General features: G+C 46.3%; 1 long non-coding RNA gene across 1 annotated transcript in view; it reads right to left on the minus strand.

Annotated features, from left to right (window-relative positions):
- LOC106150062 overlaps positions 1-1,488 on the minus strand; it is an 18,626-nt gene extending 17,138 nt beyond the window's left edge. The window contains exon 1 of the long non-coding RNA XR_001236634.1: positions 1,401-1,488. This is a non-coding gene — a long non-coding RNA (uncharacterized LOC106150062). The remainder of the gene's footprint in view (positions 1-1,400) is intronic.
- Between the last annotated feature and the right edge of the window lie 3,967 nt (positions 1,489-5,455).

A 5,455-nucleotide genomic window follows, 5' to 3' on the forward strand; every position in this document is an offset into this window, starting at 1 on the left:
GAGGGAAGGAGGGAGAGAGAGAGAGAGATTAAGAGATTGAAGTCAATTAGAGAGAAGAGATTTTGTTGTTGGTATGAAGATCTCTTTAGTTAGGTTCTGTTTTCCAGCGATGTGATCTTGGCTTTATTTGTCAAAAGATAGTGTCTACTACCTTACCCTATTCAGTTCGTTTGGGTTGGATACAGTCACTGCATTGTAAGGAGAGAATTCCTATTGCTTATAATGAACATCCACAGATCCAGCCATAAATATCAATTATGCACATTAGAACTTCCTTGGATACTTTTGCCCTTTTATTAGTGCTCCTTACAAACCACACAATAACATTATTAGCAGTTAATCTGGAATGTGGAGGGAGAAGGGAATGAAAGAGAGAAGGGAAAAGAAAGAGGTTAAGTCAGTAGGAGGAAAGGGAGATAAAAGAAATGTAAATAGTGTAAAACAAATGCATAGGTCAGACTCTGTGGGAGGTATTTTTAAGCCGGAGTAAAGGATTAATGTTGAAGGTATTTTGAGTAGGAGAATATTTTTGAAAGTGGGAAGAGGGACACAGAGGGGAGGAAAGTGTAATTAGAGTTTGAGGGGAGCTGTGAGTTTGTCAGAGCCTGTTAATACACTTGTGGGTAGTTTTGTGTGGATCTTCCAAGTATAGCACTGTTACAATGTGACCATGAATGGTACCATTTAAGTTAAAGCAATGATCTACTCTTATTCTCTTTTGTACATACACACACATCTGAGATCTATGTATATATATATATATATATATATATATATATATATACACACATATATATATGGTCACATGAAAGAAAAAGCAAGGGAAGATGGGGAATTGGTAAAATGAGGAAAGGAATAGAATAGAAAAAAAGGTTAGGGCTGAGGATTTAGCTCAGCGGCACAGTGCCTGCTTGGCAAATGCAAGGTCATGAGTTCGATTCCTGGTACCAGAAGTAAAACAAAAAAAAGAAAACACACACAAAAAAGAAAAAAGGTTGAAAAGGAGAAATGAGAAGAAAGACTGAAAGACAGCAGGATAAAGAGGGAAACTTGAAAAATTAAGAAGGAAAAATAAATAAGAATTTTGGTAAAGAAGCAAGAAGGAAAGAGAAAAAAAAAAAGACACACAAGAAAATATACACACACAATGTGGCTGCTATACCATACAGTTAGACTCTACACAATGTCCTTCCCACTGTAGTCACTGCCCACTTACAGAGTGTCAACCTTGCTTCCCCCCTGCCTGCAGGCTGGGATGGTGAGGGATGTCAGTCTCTCTGAACCACTTCCTGGCTATAAGCCATGCTTTGTAAGTGGTTATCTGCAGGCCTCTATCTCTGCTGAAAGATCCAATACCTCAATTGTTTTGGAAAGAGAAGAATGTGAAATAGTTTGCCCACCTGTCTCTCTGTTGACTTCCATCAGTTTCCTCCAAGCTGGGTGTAATGGCACATGCCTATAATCTCAGCACTCGGGAGGTGGAGGCAGGAGGATCGTTGCAAGTTCAAGGCCAGCCTGGGCTACAAAGTGAATTCAAGGCCAGCCTGAATTGCATAGTGAGACCCTGTCTCAAACAGACCAAAAAAAAAAATTTATTCCCATTCACCTTGTTGCTGACAAAATCCCCTGGTAGTCTCTGTGTTCTCCCTCTGGGGCCTTCTGCCCAGAGTATTGCCAGAAGCCCTCTGGCCCAGGTAATCCCCTCTCGTCCCTCAAACTGAAATCCTAACCATTCTTGATCAAGAGCTCTGCTTTCCAATCTGCAAAACTTGCCGTGCTCCTGGGCTCAGTAGAGGGTCTCTCCTGCCTACACAAGATAGTGGATGGGAAGGATTTCCCACTATCTCAGATCTTTCTGGTGTTTGAAGAAACAACAGCAAAGCACCCACGCTGGATGGATTCCATCCAGTTTTCTCCCTCCCCTGGGTCTCCAAGGATATGATCTGTGGGTCCCTGCCAGCAGGATCAGCATCTTCCATAGCTCATAAGCGTTCAGCTTCTCTTTCTGCTTAAGCCAGGGAATTTTCCTTTGGACAGCGGTGGGGGGCAGGGGACAGTTTTCCCTGTGTTTGAGAGGATGATGGCGGAGGGACTGCCCATGTTCCTCTCTCCAGGTGCTGTTCATGGCTTCCCTAGAGCCCTTGCAATTTATTTGCACACTGGGTTTCCTCTTCCTGGTGGGAAGGAAGTTTGTGGGAAGTCTATGCTAGGAGCCTGGCCTCTGCAGCTGTCTGTCAGAACTGTCCCCAAGATGGCACACTCTCTGGGTAAATGGGGGAAGGAAAGGGGTGCGGCCCAGAGGTGGTGCCACTCATCTCTTCGTCGTGGGCAGTTGGTTTTGACTCTATTTATAGGAATTTTCCTTCCTTTTTATTGATGGCAACTCCTCTGCAGTACCCTCTGGGAGGCTGCCATGCCCACCACCCCAGGAAGCATGTGGATGATTTTCTGAGGTGGACAGGAAAGTTCTCATCCCTTCCTGGGGTACCACAGACACCAGGAAATCCTCCTTTTCTCCCTCCCTTTTTCTCTTTCCTCCCTCCCTTTTCTTTTTTTCCTGTTTTTGCTATGAGTTCAGTTCTAATTTCTCATATAAACTCCTTTCTCCTAACAACAAGGCACTGGGAAGTTTCAAAAGTAAGCACCCCTTTCCCTACACACAGGCACTGACACACACAACACCAGCCCTTCCCACCTGTCAGATTCTCTCCCTCTGCCAGGCCAGCCCACTGCACCCCCATTAGGGTAAGACAGGAGGCACTGAAGCCCATCAGGGTGAATACATTGAGAGGCAATCTTCCATGACCTCATCACTCTGAGCCCTTGATAAACTAAGGGACCTCCTACCTAACCCCAAACGTTTGACTACCTACCTTCCCTCACTGCTCACAGGGCCTGGGGCAGGAAACATGTTACCTGGGAGAACAAGGACCTCAGCTTTGTTACTCTGAATATTGGCTCTTCATTCTAGCACTGTCCTCTCAACTGCCTGCAGGGACAGCTTTTGTGCTGGAGGTGGGGTGGTAAGGTGAGGGTCCCACTCTCAGAACTCACAGAGCCAGCAAGAGGCTGAGGGCCTGGCTGATCTAGGGTTCTGGAGCTCACATGACCCCTGGAGCAGCATTGGAGTTGGAAAGCAGCCAGTGTCAGCTACGGAGCTAGATGTTTATTTTGAAGGCTATGTCCACAAGAGCTGCAATGAAGAGACCAGAAAATGCCAGGTACCTTTCCAGCACACGAAGACGCGCAGCTATCAACACCTTTCATCACTCTGGCAGAAACCCACAGCTCCGCCTGGCCGCACCTGCCTGCCCTTTGCACCTTAATCCACAGCAGGAATGTTCCTCAGAATCTCTGTCTGGCCTCTGCTTTCAGCATGGCTCAGTGCCCCTGCCTCAGCCATTCCTTCAGCTGGTCTTCTGGATGCCTGAACTTCTCGGGTGAACGTAGGTGACTTGTTAGATCAGTTCCAGGGAGGGGACTGGCTGGTTACCAGGAAACTTGGCCAGGTATTTTGAAAACGAACTGAAAGAACAGGCCTTTGTCATGTACAGAGACCAGAAGAAGACTTGTGGGTGGGGGGTGCCAGAGAGGAGGGACCGGGCTGGGCCACTGCCATTCATTGTTCACCCGCGTCACCCCGTGAGGCTCCCCCAAGCCCTCCCTTTCCACTTGTTCATCCTACCCGCATCTCCCGCTCACTCCCGTCCTGCCCTTTCATGGCTCCCCAGTCCCCACAGCCAAGGCTCTTTTCCTCGAGCTCACTCATTCAATGTCCAACAGACATCGCATGAGGAATTTGAGAGGCTTATGAAAATACACGGCGAGTTGGGAAAAGCGAGAAGACCTTAAAAATTCAGATGTACTCCTAGCACACAGAAGAGCAGAGTCTTACACAACTGCTAGAAGGAGCAAGTTCTCTCTGAGTCTCCTGGAGGCAAAAGAGTAAAAGACCACGGCAGCAGCTGCCCAGGTTTTTAAGCACCATCAGGTTGGTTTGTAGAAATAGAATGTCTTGTCATTTCTCAAAACTGAGGATGGAGAGGAATCTTCCAGTGAGCCCAGCCAAGAACTCTGCTGCTGCTTCATCCAGGGAGACTCATTTCTCCTGAGAGTTTGAGAGTTTCTGTTTTTGCATAGCTTTTCCTTTTTTTTTTTTTTTTTTTTATCAGAGTCACCAGTTAACTCCAGTAACAATGACTAACTCCTTTGATACAAATGAGAAAATCACATGCTGATACAAACAGATAAAGCATCCCAGCAACAAGGAAAGGCTAGGAGAGGTATGCTGTAGCTTATCAAGAACAAATGACAAAAATGGTATCTATAAAACAAACCTTGAAACCCTCACATCAAAGAATTACATGTGAATTTTGCTGTATCCATGCTACAGTACCCTTTGCAGTGACAGGCCCGGAGTAGCTCAGTTATTATTGTCATTCATCACATTTGCTTTAGCATCTCCTACTGCCATGTAGAACTTGTATTTCACCCCAGCTTCCTTGCTTGTCTCAGGGGTTGGCCTGATTTAGGCTGCAGTATTTCACTTGGCCAGCAAGGGTCACCAGTTAACATGCTCAGAGAAGTCTTTGAAAACAGTGGGTGAAGTTCCTTTTTCCCTACTTTAGTTTCAACCTTCCACAGAACTTCAGTGTGGGCAATGGAAAGTTCGAATTCCTTACTAGCACTTCGCAGGCCCTTCAATTTCGTCCCAACACACGAATTCCTTACTAGCAATTCACAAGGCCCTTCAATTTCGTCCCAACGCACTTTTTAGGACCTGAGCTCATACCAGTTCAGGCACCCGTTCATTCAGCAGAGGTTTCTTATTTCTGTAATAAGGTACTCTGATGGGGGCTGGAGATAAGCAGATGTCAGGGATTTTATCTCTCTGGAGAATTTGCCTGCCTCGGGAAGGCCTGTGCCGCTATGTTGAAGCAGGACTATGCTGCTCTGACACCCACACACAGGCTGGAAGTGGATGCAGTCAGTTTATTTTTCCAGCAGGAGATCGGGTGAATGGTCCTGACTGTGGGGCTGTTTGGCTCCCCTGGGCCGTTGGGGACGTGGTTCCCTTCCATCTGGTTGCCTCACAGTTCCTGGGATGTTGTCCTTGGCTGCGCTGCCAAAACTGGGCCAGGCCCACATCCATGCTTCAGCCTGGGGTAAGCAAAAGAAAGCAGAGAACAAACTACAGCCTTTTAAGTACGAAAATTTGAAATCACACTTATCATTTCTATCCATGTGCTAGGACGTGGACCTCGTCATATGTTCTCATCTTGCTGAAAGGAAGCCTGGGAAAGGCAGTCTTTTGCTAGGTAGCAAGGTGCCTAGCTAGCAATATGGAACAACTACCTATCCTATGAGGAGGCGTTCTCGTTCATGTTCTCTCTCTCTCCCCTCTCTCTTTCTGAAAAATTTTGTATTTTCTGGTATTTCCACCAATTATTAATTG

The sequence above is a fragment of the Chinchilla lanigera genome, unplaced genomic scaffold, assembly GCF_000276665.1.
Source record: "Chinchilla lanigera isolate Chin_1 unplaced genomic scaffold, ChiLan1.0 scaffold00062, whole genome shotgun sequence".
NCBI classification, from domain to species: Eukaryota; Metazoa; Chordata; class Mammalia; order Rodentia; family Chinchillidae; genus Chinchilla; species Chinchilla lanigera.